Source organism: Trichomycterus rosablanca, chromosome 11, assembly GCF_030014385.1.
Source record: "Trichomycterus rosablanca isolate fTriRos1 chromosome 11, fTriRos1.hap1, whole genome shotgun sequence".
Lineage (NCBI taxonomy): Eukaryota > Metazoa > Chordata > Actinopteri > Siluriformes > Trichomycteridae > Trichomycterus > Trichomycterus rosablanca.
Window position 1 is genome coordinate 29,735,662 of NC_085998.1, and position 15,025 is coordinate 29,750,686.

The window sequence follows — 15,025 nt, forward strand, 5'->3', positions numbered from 1 at the left end:
TGAACACCTGGCAAACGTTCAGTATGAGTTATATTTTATTCATGAAATGAAAAGAAATCCATTTAAACATGAGGTTGTTTGGGAAAGGCCGGCTTTAAAATTCTTCCCATGCTCACTCTGGTTCTCACGCCTTCAATTATGCAGAAATAAAAAAATGTCGGTTAAAAGAAGTTAAACAGAACAAACGTAGAGAATCGACCGTTAAGGACCTGAAGCCGCGCGCATGTGGCACGTGCAGCTTCAGCGCTGCTGGCTGACGTCACGTGAGTTTAAAACAGGGCCGCGCGCTTCAGGCGGACTGTAGAAGCGGAGAGCGCTGTGGAAGCGGAGTGCTGAGGTGCGAGTGTCCGGCTTACACAGCCTCGTCACCCGGCTCCTCACCGAATTTTTACACGTACTTACCGGCTTTGTAACCGTTTATGTTTCATTCAACCGATATTTAAAAAAAAATGTCGAAATAATGAACTGAACTCGAATGAAAAAGTGGAGACTACATTTTTGTCACGAAGCTCGCGGGTGCGACGACGGAAAAGGCGGCTTTAAACACGTCGTCGAACCGTTACTCTTCTGAGGTAAACTAACCGCTATTTACTTGTTGTTAGCTGTTTGTTTTCTCGTGAAACAAATGTTTTGAATGTTGTTGGTACATGTTTAAATGTCATGGGTTTCTGCAGTGTTGCTGCGCTGTCAGTGAGCTGTCCGTTAGACCCGAGTGCTGAGCTTTGGTTGTTGTCCAACAATAAAAATGGTACATAAATATTATTGCTGTAGATAAATCATGCGTGTTATACTCTACCTATGAGATGTAGAATCACTGACCCATGGCTTGTACTAAACAGTTAAAACGTGCTGCGTATTTCCGCGTTATCACATAGTTTTGGATTCGTGTAATGTCCTGAATTCTACATCTGCACCAGTATAACCAACGTGGAGCTCTGTAAGCTGTTTGTTTACCACTTACACGAGAGTCCACGCGTGGATTTAAACACAAGGGGAGTCTGTGTGCACCAAAAACACGCAACGGGGGGATTCTGGGGTGAAATGTTCATGTAAAGTGTCATAGGCTGTATGGTTGCCCTGTTTACATTTCATTAGTTCCATCAGGCGCATTAGTGAGTGGATATTGTGGCGTTTTGTTTTTAATTTAAATGGTGAAATACTGTAAGTGCTTAAGATGTACACAATACCACCTTCCAGGGGGGCTAACATCAGTCCAGATGCTTAGTCTTGAATGACGTTTACTTGCAAAGAAGAGTGCTGAATCAGATTAAAAATGTAAGGAATAGCTTGACCCTATGTTAAAATACCATAAAGGTAACTATCATCAAGAGGTGTATTAACTGACCGTATTAAAATGTAACCTCTAATACGTTTGCTTGAATTTATTTGCATATATAAATCACTGTGCAGTATTTCTGGCTTTATGTTAGAAACAGGGTTGCCAAAAGCCTTAAACAAAATGTGATTGATGCATTTATTGATTTACTCAAAATTGTATTTTACAAGCAAAGTTGAAGTATATTTTCCTCCAAAAAACAAAAATATAAGATTATATTATAAATCAATTTATGCTTTACATATTTGTACAACAGTATACTCCATCTGCATTCTTTTAGTTTTGCTTGCTGTTTTGTTGGTAGTGAATTTGGTCACATAAAATGCCCAACGTCTTATTACTGCCTAAGGTGTGAATAAACAAGCTCAGCTATATTATTTTAATAAAATGTTTGTTATTGTGCCTGCCTGACTAACTTCCCTACGGCTTCTACTAAACTTAAATAGGTTAAAATGTGCTGTTTATGGAAAACAGTGTCCCTACACACCACAGATTTAAGAAATCACATAAATAACTGAGTTGTATAGAAAACAAGACAGTTACATTTCAGTAATATTTGTATTACTGTATAAATTATTGCTGTATTATTACTTATTCTTAATTTATTTCGACTTTGAGAAACAGTGACAATTGAATGTAAATATAATACTGAACTTATACAAACTAAAATTGTATTGGCTAAGTAAGCATGCAGACAATTATGCACCCCCTTTGTAATCTATGTTTTTAAATTAAATTTAAAATATTATCTAAAAGATTATGTTTAATAAAGGTTATTTTTACTATTTTGCAATCCCTATAAGTAAAGATCACTATGTTTAGCAAAGTCCTGAATTGGGGATCATTTTGTAATTAGGCTTTGGGTATCCTACTAAAACGTTTATTTTATGCATATATTCGTTTTTCTAATTAAGTGACAGCTGCAGTTACATAAGCAGTGGTTTATTAATATGTATAAACAAGAAACAAACCTGTTAATTTCTGCTCATTGATTTTTTATTCTGCATATTTTTAAGGATGCAATTAAAGCTTTTTGTCACAAGATGGCTCTATTGAGCAAGGCAACTTGCCAGCAGCTGTATAGAAACTACAACAGGATGCATAACGTTTGTTCACTGACAACCAGTTATATTTACTTTGGCTGTATTTGGCTACATTTATAAATAAAAATACAACTGTTTTTTAAGATGATAGCAATAAAAAAACTGAACTGGTTATTTTTATTTTATTGATTTGAAGAACCGCTAAGAATTGATATGACAATTTCTTTTTTTAAAGCATTTCTAGGAGGTATAGACAATATAAAAGTGCTTGTTAATCATAGAAAAAAATAAAAACATTTAAATTCATAATCAAGAGGAATTTCATCTACACTTCTACACTACACACATTTGTTAATTAAAAATTCTGCTTAGAATAAATATGTATGCATATCTGCATTCCCCAATCTTTGTGTTTTAGAAACAACATCCACAAAAAACATAATAATAATAATTAGGCTGGCACTGGGGTGTAGCCAATATAGTGGGAGCCACACAGCAGGGGTTCTGAGGACTGGTTTAATCCTCTTTAAGTAATTTCGCGTTATTTCCAGGTGCGTGTGGTTTTCCTCCAGGTGCTTTGATTTTCTCCCCAGGAAATTTTGCTGCTCTGAACTGTCCTGTCTAGGTTGTGTTTCTGCCGTATACTTTAGGATTTGTTAGTCCTGGAGTGCAGTTATTGCTTGTGTTTAATATGCTTGTAACCTTGAGGTGTGTTAAATAGCTTTTAAAGTTGATAACATGAGTATGCTTCTTTGGTGTATAAAAATATTATCATGGCTTTTGTTGCAGTTAATCGTGAAGATTTGTACCCCCATTGCTATGCCTATAGCACACTGGATGCCATATTGGCTTGCATTGGTTATAAGCCCATGCAGCAATCAGTCAAAAAGTCATAACTGTCATACCCGCACTGTGGTAATACAGTAATGCAGCCTTTTGTTTACAGACCTGAGCTTTTAGGCTAATTAAACAGCTCCATTTCAAAGAAGATCTAGCCTACATTATACGCCTGCTGTTTGTTCTTTAAAGTGACCTATTACTCCCCTAGAGCAGTCTTGTGTGACTGTGTTGCATTAAAAATCTTTTTGGTTGGTTATAAGCGTAGGACATTAGGTGTGATGAGATTTTTGTTGTTTATTTTAAATTTCCTATCAGATGTTCTGTTGCTGTCTACAAATGGTAAAATGCATCTATACATAAATGCGTGTAAGTTTACATGATGGCTTTATTTACTATAAATGTGTTAAATTTTTAAGACTTTTAATTATGACTCATTTAAGAGACTTGGATATTTGTGGATGATGCTGTGTACATTGTTGTGTGCGTACTTGAATCTTAAAACATGACCTTGAAGTGATGTTTGTTCTGAGTGAAGTGATAGTGTTATACAGCCAAATTGTGTGTATGATTACACACTTGTGTATAAGCAGCCCCTAAACAATGAGACTGAGTAAGTATTCATATTTGCTCAGCAGAGCTCTAAACCTGATTCAGTTTGACAGCACTTAATGAGAGAAAAGTAGGGGCATTTTTTGTTTAATTTCCTTTTGGTTCCACAAAGTGAGGCTTGATCCAAGGGCGAGAGGCTTTTTTCCGGGCCTTTTCAGGCTCTGCCACTGGCTGTAATGTTTCAGTTTACACTCTAGTAAACCCTTTCAGCTGGAAATCTTGATGTTCAGCTCAATCAATACACTTAATTAGTGTTGATTAATGAAGGAGCGTTGGTTGCGCAGTGCTGACAGTTGTTTGAATTCCCAAGGACAAAGTATATTGGCATGCTAGACAGTGCAGCTTTGCTGGGCATAATAAGTCAGAGTCAGATTTGAATTTAAGGCTCGCATTGATCTTTATGAACTATACCTATTAGAAAAACGTTTAAAGTAATGACTTTTTCAAAATTGTGAGCTATCAGGCAATTTAGTCCACAGGATTAGTACAATCATTAAGAATTTAGTTGTATTTTGTGTCTGCCTCATCAGAGCATATTAGCATAATTTTGTTCAAACGAATAAGAAATATATCAGTAATTGTTTTGGTGATATTAAAATAGTAACACAACATAGCAAACACTGTGACTTTTAAAATTACTTTAATAAGGAAATGTGTTTAAACTTGCAAGATAAGGAAGATTCAGATAAAAAAAAGGAAAATTGTGTATTATTTAAGGGTGATAAGTCCCTAAATTTTCAAAGCCACACATTGGGTTTAGACTAGTGAACAACAAAGTGAGAGGTGACTATTTGTTTACGCAAAAGCTCAGTGAGCCAAGCGACTTAAAGACAGCAACAAACATCATTTTAATTGAGTTTAATGCAAATTAAAGCGAGGATGCTTTAAAGGGAAAACAGCAGTAGGTAGCCCTGGTAGATCCAACTGATCAACTGTATGGTGCAAATATCTTATGTTATTCCCACCTATTCAGCAGTTTTTGGCACACATAAAAATAACCAGTGTCATATGATTTCGGGGGTTTTATTAATGTATTGTAAAACAATAGTAACATATTGATGTGTAAATGTTATTCAGCAGACTGTACAGATTTAAACTTTAAACTACTCCTGGTCAGTGCCAGCCTACATCAGTAACTCCATGCCAACAGTCATTGAGGCTCAACTATTTTTTGGCACATTTGATACTGTGTGTGCACGACAGAGCAAATAGTTGCAATGCTCAGAAACAGCAAATGGAAGAGTAATAATGGCCATATAAAAATAATGAGTATGAAGGGCATATCACCTATTTGCTATAATCAGTATGTGAGGGGGGCATTTTATGGATAGGAGCCCTGCCCGGAGTTTATTCCTGGTCAGTTATTCTGGGCGGTATTCTTACATATATGTTGGGTAGATATTTAAATTGAGTTTCTGTGTGGAATTGGAGATACAAAATTGTCCATGACTGTGTTTGACATTAAAACTTGAAACAGAATCTTGTGTAGTGAGTAACTCTACCATTTCTGTCATGAATGTAAACATAGAATGTAAAAAAAATTATTTAAATGATGTTAAAATCCTAAGAAACAAATGAACAAACTGCCAACTTTTACCTAAAGAAGTTACAATTCATCTTTTTTATTTATGTGTATGTAGAAACACAGGTTAATCGCAAGTAATGCATTTTTAATTATTGGTTACAATGTAATGTCCAAATTACCAAAAAGATGCTTGTTTGTCTCTTCTCAGGCTACACTCAGAAGCACTGCTTTCTCATTTATTAGTTCTATCTAAAGGTAGACTAATTATCGGATGGATTGCTTTTTAAAGCACAATTAACAAGAGAGAAGGAAAAGCCGGATAAAGTACTTGGATTAAAGATGTATCTTAAACCTTGATGATGATGAATTTATTTGATTTAAATATATACATAACAGTGCATGGCAGTCAACACATACACTTTAAATCATCGGGGATTCAAATTATGGTCCTCTTCACACAAACTAAACTAAACAGAAAAAAGTGACAACTTAATACAATAAAACAGTATAACGCAATACATCAATACACACCAAGATGCCAGACTGCAGGGTGACTTTCCTGTAAGATCTTTTGTCAAGTGATCTAAGTTTAAAATAAGAATCAATGCTTCTCTTATTTATAGATTACTATTATACTACTGTAACCTTCACAATAATAGGATTGTACTAGAAATTAATTCTGTAAGTGATTTGTTACTTTACAAATGCTTTGCAGTCAGTTTCAGTAATTACAGATCTACATGTGAGCTTATTTAAAAAGATTTTAAAGAGGACATTGACATTTCAGCAAGTGAGGAGGCTGACTGATTAAACCTAAAAGCAAACAGTAGAATACCACATATTTTCTAAAAGATTATTCAGAAACACTGTAAGTCTGTTGGGCTTTATGAATCATTTTGTGGTGTTATAAGCATCGTAACAACATTTTATCATCTGAATGTGATCCAAATCAAACTGATCTGATTTTGTTTGTGTTCAAATCAGGTTTGTGCGAAGTGTGAAAAGAAATATGAAATATTTGCACTATGAGAACTGGAAAAGGATGTTTTTTCATCCAGCAAACAGCAAGCCTTGACCTTTATTCTGCAAATGAATCCTTTTATTTTCAAGTAGTAGACTGACAGATGTTATTTTAAAAAAGCTTACAGAACAAAGTATACTGATCAAATAGCCTGGAGCCATGGCAACTGGATTAGAAAACACTACTGAAAAACATGAATGCAGTAGCTAGGTTCCTACAAAGCTTGATAGCAACATGCAATTTAATTTAATATCAGAAATAATAACTCACCAATAATGCCACAATATGCTTTTAGCATTTTACAAATTGCAAAGCATAATTTTGTACATTGAAACAACCAAATAAAACTGTGTCTGGATCAGATTTAATACTGTGCCAGGGGATTCCCAGCCTATAACAGCATAAAAATGATTGCTTCTAAAGACACACACCCTAAATTTAACGGTGACGGGCCTAACTGCTATATAACTTGACAGGCGTAGAATGTGCAATCATGTTATCCAGTATCATCCCCACCTACATGCCCTTCTGATAGACATAAATGTCATGGCAGGTGGGCACGATACTGTAATTTTGCTTCTTGCAAACCTATACGAAAATAACTTTATTTTATTTTAAATAACTTTAAACTCAATTTTACTGATCATGCACTGTCAGTTGTGGGTAGGCTTTTTGCCAAATACAGTGTATGAGCAAAAGTATTTGAGCACTCCTCATAATTAAGTTGGTGTGTCAAATTAATGTCATAAAATACATTGTATGCGCCCATGTCAGCGGGATGCACATTGGGATGCGGATCAGCAGGATTTTGAACTCCACCGTTTGAATTTCAGCTCTGCTACCAATCGACTGTGCACCCTCTAGCGGACACCATTGGCAGTGCCTACAGCAGACAAAATTGGCCATCAGTCTGCTGGGTGGGAAAGAGCGGACTAATAAGTGGGTCGGGTCCTTAAATGCTGTGCAAGGACCCTGGTTAGCAGAGGTGGAGTATGGAGATCAGTGCGTGTCTCTGTGCACGATATCCGACCTTGTGTGCGAATCCACTGAAATATGGGTGAATAAGAAGGGGTCAAAGAACTGCGCATGCATTGAAGAGGGCGTGGGGCAGGAGAAAATGTTATGCATAAACAGAAAAAAATACATTGCAGGCTTCCAGCTGCTGGCAACAGTTAAGGGGAGTTTCTTTTCTGGTTTAATATGACTATGGCACTGTTTTTGCAACAGAAAGACATGGCTTGACTAGTTGGTGTGTAGGAACTTTAGTGGACTGCAGAGAGCTCTAACCTCAATCCTTCAAAACATGTTTGGGCAATGTTGAAACATTGATTATGAACCGGGTTTTCCTATCTAACATTTGTGCGTGACCTGACAAATGATCTTTAGACTTAGTGGGCACAAATTTCTACAGATACATTCAAATTTGTAAGGGAAGCCTTTTCAGAAGTGAAAGTGGAGGCTGTTATAGCTGCCTGTAAGGAAGGTGGTGGTGGCAATTTAATTTGAATTCCTTCGGTTTTGGAATTGGCTGTTTAACAAGATAGTGGCATGGTCTCCATTTACATTCGGCTGTTTAATGTATGATGCTTTTACTTTTTTACACCAATTAAACAGTATTACAGATGGGTTTTTTTTTATGTTTAAAAACTTTCCACCGTGCAGCACCACAACCACAACGGAGTCTGTCTGAATGTTCAGCTCATCAGCAATACAATACTTCATCACAAAGCAGTTTGAATTATTATATTCAATATATGAAACTAGATATTGGCAGAAGTGGTTGGATCCCATATTCAGCTTGTCAAACTGCACTTTGACTGCTGATGTACTGAATAGGACCTGGGGATTGTCGCATTGTAAGTTATGGGCCAAGATATTTAACCAGTTATTCTCCTGCCAGCCTTTGATCTCAGCAATGCACTTAGAGCTTATTACGTCACTGTCGACAGTCACGTTAAGGAAAGTGCTCGCAACCCACTATAGAAGTTCTGCTGGGTTTCCAGCAGGTCCTCACTGAGCACTTTTAGACTGACAGACAGTTCCTGAATAAAACTTACAACACGTGTTGGGTCACTGGGTCCATTTTTCCAGCAGGCAGGTTGGCCAGAGACAGAGAAACACAGAAAACTTCATGTTAGGTAAGCTGGTATAGCCAGTGTCCTTGGGTTCATGCTGCCATCATTGTGTCTGTTGAGTGCCTGGCCAGGCTGGTAGCACCACTGAGATTGAGAGAAACGTGTGGGCTCAAATTTAATTTTTTGTGGTGCTCAAACTCCATGGTGTGAGTGCAAATGTTTTAAGTATTTGAGGAAGGAAGGTTCCCTCTCTATTTTGTGTGCTTGGCAGTAGTGGTAAATCTGGAGTGCTTAGCAATCAGAGGTTGCAGGGCAGGTTTTCACAAGCAAGCCTGCAAAAGTGCCAGGGAGAGAATAGTCACATGTAGCTTAATATAGTTCTGTGTTGTCTTTAACTTCTCTACTGTCAAATCTTGTTTTTGCTTTTTTTTGCTTTTGAAGGTACACACCGGGTAGTCTAATGCAGTTGTTTTCCTGGGTGCACCCTGCCGGCTCCACCCTGGGTGCAGACACTTATTTTTGTTTGGTTAGTCAGCGTTGCTGTTCATGGTGCTGAATTTAGACCCGTGGCCTGGCGTCATGCTGTGGACATACACAGTGGATTTAGAAGTATTCAGACCTCTTGGCAACACTTTATTGTGATGTGGATTTTTTTTGCAAGTATATACAAACCATATTTATGGAAAAGTTGGGACATTTTGTAAAATGCAATAAAAACAAGAATCTGTGATTTGTCAGTTCTCTTAAATCTTTATTTAACTGACAAAAATACAAAACTATATTTTTACAAATTCTTTGTATGTTTGGGTTAACAAACTTGATTTAATTAAAAATGGTTGGAACAGATTGTAATGGGTTGATCACCTACATCCCTTTTATCTGGTGGCAGGAAGCATAGATTGCCCCCTTGAAGTTCAAAACAAACGTCTACTCCCAGGTAATCAGCACTAACACACTGCACCTGAAATCAGGGCTACTTAAGCAAGCCCCAGAGAGCCGTGTGGTGAGTCATTTTCCAAAAACTCAGTCATTAAGGTAGTCCAAAACAGCTCTTTGCTCCTACCGTTATCAGCATTTTGTAAACACTGGTGATCGCTTCTGGGTTATTGGAAATCATCGTTTGTTATTGATTTATGTGTGGTTTTGGTTCACTGACCTGACTCCCTTTTATTTCCTTCTCTTATCCACTGCTTTTTTTCATTTAGCTTTGGCATAGAAGGATTGAAACTTTCATTGTACAACAGTTAACTAGTGAACCGAGTAGCTGGTTGGCTGCCTGTAGTCATGGTTTCACCTAGCGCTCTCTTCCACTAGTTATAGTTAGTTTGGTGAGAGAATCGCAACACGAAAAGAGTTGCTTCTCCGAATCTCTATTCCTCGCTTTATTGAAAAGTGGGCTGGGCAGCCGTTTAGCTCACAGTCTCTTACAAGGCTCTACAGTCTAGTATTAAATCCCACCCCAGGTGAAATTGCCATCTCAACTTTCTTTTCCATAGTGTTTTTTATTACACATTCTGGTACAGTCAATTTTCATGTTCAGAAGTCCCTTTTCTCATCCTGATTCGCACAGCGTCTGCATTTGGGAAAAGAATCAGTCTGGCGGCGAGTCCACTTCCGTGATTCTCACCACCACATTACACTTTACACCACATTACGCAGTTTAAGAGTAAACATTTTACAGCTAATTCAAATTGCAATGTTTAAAACATTGCACGATAATCATGTGAAGTGGTAACATTATTGGGTATAAAGGGAGGATCTTTGAAAGGCATAGTCATAGCAAGCAAATCTATTATATAAAATTGTGAAACAATTCAGAGAATCCAAATAAATCTCAGTCTGTGTAGGGCAAAACTGGAAACCACTGTTGAAAGTGCCTTTCAAGCCATTAGAAAGTATTACATAAGAAACTTTCATGCGCAGTGATAAGTAGCCACTTGGGTTGAAGAGTAATTTGGAAAACCCAATGCTGCATCAAGAAATGCAGTTTGAAACTCTGTTATGCAGAGAGAAAAATAAGGAAAAATTCTCTGGGCCTGAGCTCATCTCATATGGATCAACACACCGTAAAAATGTGTTCTATGGTCCGATGAATTGGTGTCTCAGCTTGTTTTTTTGAAAAATAGCAGTTGGAAAAATTAAGTTTTTCTTTCCCTATAGACAAGAAGTACTATTCAGTGAAAGGTGCAAAAGCCATCATCTGTTAAGTTATGGGTGTGCATTAGTGCACAGTATTTAAATCCTTGTGATCAGGTGCATCCTGTTTGCTTCATGTATTATTAACGTGTGTCTAGAACTAAATGGGAGTCCACCTTTTGCAATTTGTATTGGACAAAGATTGGAAAAGTACATGTACACTGCATTGTCAGAACCCACATGTACACTGTATTGTCTCGACAAAAATGAATGCGCGAACTCTAAGAATCTGTCTGTGATCAAACTGCGACCAGGCATACACTGTAAAGACGAGCGTAATGGGACACCCCTTCTAATTTTTAATCTAGTTGAGGATTTTCTAGTTGCTGTGTTTGCTGATAAATAGACTACTTTATAAAATTGAAACTTTAATTTACAACTTGAGCTGTAGCTGACAGTTTATTGACTGACTTCTCTCAGTTTAGTTATTTTTTATTTGGTTCTAAATTTAAAGAGGAATCATTTTATATGGCTATTTTAATAGTGGAACATGTTGTACATATAATGGCAGAGCTTTTAAAAATTTCTTAACACACACATGCTGCTCACTTTACAGCTGTTTATACTGGCCGATTTGGTGACTGATTACAGCTAAACACATTTTTACACATTTTTATTGCTTTCAGCTTGGACAAAACAAGTTGACTGATTTTGTTTTTGTTTTTCAGATAACACATAATATCACTGCTCATGGTTGTAACACAGAACCAGTGACTTAACATAAATAGATCCACCCCTTTTGGTTAAAAGAAAAACTACTTGGTCATATGAAGGTTTTTTTCAATGATGTGTTGGTATATCACAAACTCCAAGTGACAGAAATTTTACCACTCTCTGTAGTGTCTATGGGTGCCACAGTCTTGTAAAGGATAAACAACTTCAACGGAGGACTGAGTAATGATTTTAATAATACATTTTAGTACCACTTGGAGTTTGTTTCTGATTTACCAACACATCATAAACAGTTCTCGTTCCGTCATGCTTTTTGACTGTGCCCATTTTATTGTGACCATGCCTCTTTTGGGAAAAATCAAACATTTGAACATTTATAAACATATTACTATATTTTGTGGTGTCTAAATAAGGTATATGTAATTTCTTGAGAAGAGTAGAAAAAATAAACTCATGCAAGAAATAACCTTTTAGGTGAAAGTATTATAAAAACAAGAAGAATTAAAATTGTAAGGTGACACAAGCAACACATTTTCAGAACAAGCAGTAAAGATGATATTAAAAAAGTAATAAATGTAAATTAATGTAGTACAGTTTGAACTAATGCTTTATTATTATTATTGCTATTATTTTACTCCAAATGTACACTGTTATATTTTTATTTATTTAAGCTTGACAGTCTGCCATTTTATCATACAATTGGCTTTCTGTTTGCTACAAATGCACTCCATAGAAGGTTTAATACAACAACATTGTTCACTCTACAAAGTGCACTATATATGATATGTAATCATAACAGCACAACTACTTTATTATACCAACTTTAAACTTTTGCTGTTTTTAATAAAAGTCTTTGGTTTAATTATGTGCTTGTTTAAATATCAACATGTATTAAACAAGGCAGATGTTAGAATTGCAGAGAAATGCATTAAATACACAGTACTAAACTACTAAAAATTATAATATTATCTATATCTTGTAGACCAGGGGTGTCAAACTCATTTTCACCGAGGGCCACATCAGCATTATGGTGGCCCTCAAAAGGCCGATTGTAACGTATTCTGATGTGATTGCAGTCTGTTGTTTTTCTTGGAGGCTAAATTCTGCATTTATATTGTCCTACTTTACCACAGACACGGCCTCATAACACAAGAGACGCACCGGTTTCTCTTCCTGAAGCACAAACTTGTTTTCACTTTCATTAAATTTCCTCCTTATGCTTAATTTTCTTAATTATCTTCTTGTACATTTTAGGATCATGTGTAAATATGTGTAACATCATCTACTGGCAGGCTGTGTCACTTTGCAGGTCACAAAATCAGCCTGCATTTTGAAAGATGCAGTTTGTTTAGGATTTTACAGTGTATTTTAAGACAATCATTCTGCCCTCACTAATAGTTTATCCCCCTTTCTCAGCTAGACAGACAGACAGACAGACAGACAGACAGACAGACAGCTCCCTTCAGAATACAGTCGGTTTTATTTGCTCGCCAGCTGTGTGATACACTGTGTGCATCAAAATGAAGTAAAAATACAGACAGTAAAAACAATAAAGAACCTAATACAGTAAAAAGCACACAGCTGTAGTCAATTGTTACATCTGGTACATTATGAGATTTAACCAAACGTAAAATAGCGCTAACGAGTTAGCATTTAGTGTAAAGATACTAATTGCTATAGTAACAGTAACAATTGTATTTAATTACGGTAAATTTGTAACTAAAGCGCTGTGATATACTCACTAAACATTTACAAACAACTGAGAATATAAACGCCACTACTTACAGACGATGCTTTGGTATTATATTGCAAGATAATTATCTGTATTTATTTATTATTGTTAACGTTACTGACTACGCTACTTCGCGTTCTTTTGCAGTAAAAGTCACATGGCTTCTCAGCGAGGTCAAAGTTAGTTGCCATGACTACGATGTCGCCAGTTGCACTTAAAGGCGCAGGAGTCCCATTAAATTATAAGCGCGTCTCTGTAACGACTCGAACCATCACAACAATCGTACAGTCGTTTAAGCTCTCGCGGGCCACATAAAATGACGTGGCGGGCCGGATCTGGCCCGCGGGCCGTGAGTTTGACACCCCTGTTGTAGACTAATAATCTATTAGCTATGCAGAATGCATTTACACATAATAATGGAAAAAATATGAAGAAATTCAAACATCTAAGGTAGGATGTTGCATATAACATGTCATTTTTGTTTCAGTAGGTGTGTTTACTCAGAAAAATTACACGGCATTAAAATCCCATCATCCAAAAGGGGAAGCTGCATTTGACACTGTAGAGCATTAGAGTAGAATGCTCTATACCGTGAGCTAACTAGACATCCAGCCAAAAAAATGAGGAGGGATTAAAACTAAAAGGCAGAACATGATTAGTAAATGCAGAAAATTGTTTAATCTACTGGGAGAACTAAACAAATAAAATAAAAGCCTTCAGGCACGACACACCAGCTACTCAATCCACCAACATGCCACAACACTTGCCCTACCTAGAAGCGAAAGAGACTAGATAAGGATGACAAATCTCCTTAGCAGGTTTAATACTTAATACTTACTTTAATAGGGAAAATTGTTTACATATTTGAAGAAATCTCTCTAAAATGATAAAGGTGAACGCAACACCGGCCCATCTGCTTTACCAGCTTTGTCTAGCACAATGCAAAGACTCAGTCCCACAAGTGCTGAGCTCAGGTGCTGTGCATTAGCGATAATGAGCATTGTAGCCCCTGGGATGTGTAGTTCATTTGAAGCTGCACCTCCTTATGCTCGGGGAAGCTGTAGTCGCAGGTCGACTTGTAACAAGGATATTTTGGACTAACTTGTTGGGCTCTTTCTGTAAATACATCTCGAACCTTTCTGTCGGATGGAACTGGCAGCTAGGCACAGTACGTGATCATTTAAAACCACCTGTCACCTTCCAAAATGCAAACATTTCTTTTTCAGGGTTATACAGAATAACATTTCAACATTTTTAAACACTTTTAGATTATATTGTTCTTACAGAAGGTGTGTTTACTGAGATAAATTACACTGCAATAAACTGAAACATTAGTTTATTTCAAATGTGTTTGATAGCTATAGAGATAATAACCAAATAAGCGTAAATGTGTGTTACTATTCTGCTTTTAAATTAGTATAAAATGTGTCCTTCTCCTAGCCTCTGGCTCAAAAACCTTCCTCGGAGGTGCGGGGCAGTAACCCATGCTGGGGCACAGGTGCTGAATGCTCGATGGATGTCCATGGACCCAAGGTCTGCGCAGATCGAGACTGTCCAGCACTCTTTGGCATCTCAAGGGTGTTAAATCAGACAGCTCCCTCTACCCATAACACACATTTACACTGCCCAGTGGTGCCGTGTAACCACCACACCCTCACATGGTTTAGCATGCCTGCTGAGGCCAGGTCCCGGGGTATGGCTCTTGGAGCCACATGTGAGAGAATTGGAGGATGGAGAAGGACCAGTGTACCCATCCTTCCTGATCAGGAAGCAGCAGCCAGGTTACAAAGGTGCTATCTCTCTCCAGTGCTACCCACTGTTTAATTTTTCACTGTCCCACTATCTCAGGTCAGGTTTTAAGGTACACTGAATGTAATTGTACATGTACCACACTTTGTATCCATATTAACACAGGATAAAGAGATCAGCAACTAAGTCTGGTGTGTATTTACTTCTATGTAGACACAATCTGGTGT

The 15,025-nt window shown here is 37.1% G+C and overlaps 1 long non-coding RNA gene across 1 annotated transcript; it reads left to right on the forward strand.

Annotated features, from left to right (window-relative positions):
- Positions 1 to 308: 308 nt before the first annotated feature.
- Positions 309 to 14,984, forward strand: LOC134322801 (uncharacterized). The gene is made up of 2 exons (XR_010013971.1): positions 309 to 572; positions 14,490 to 14,984. It is a non-coding gene; the product is annotated as an uncharacterized LOC134322801 (long non-coding RNA).
- Positions 14,985 to 15,025: the final 41 nt, after the last annotated feature.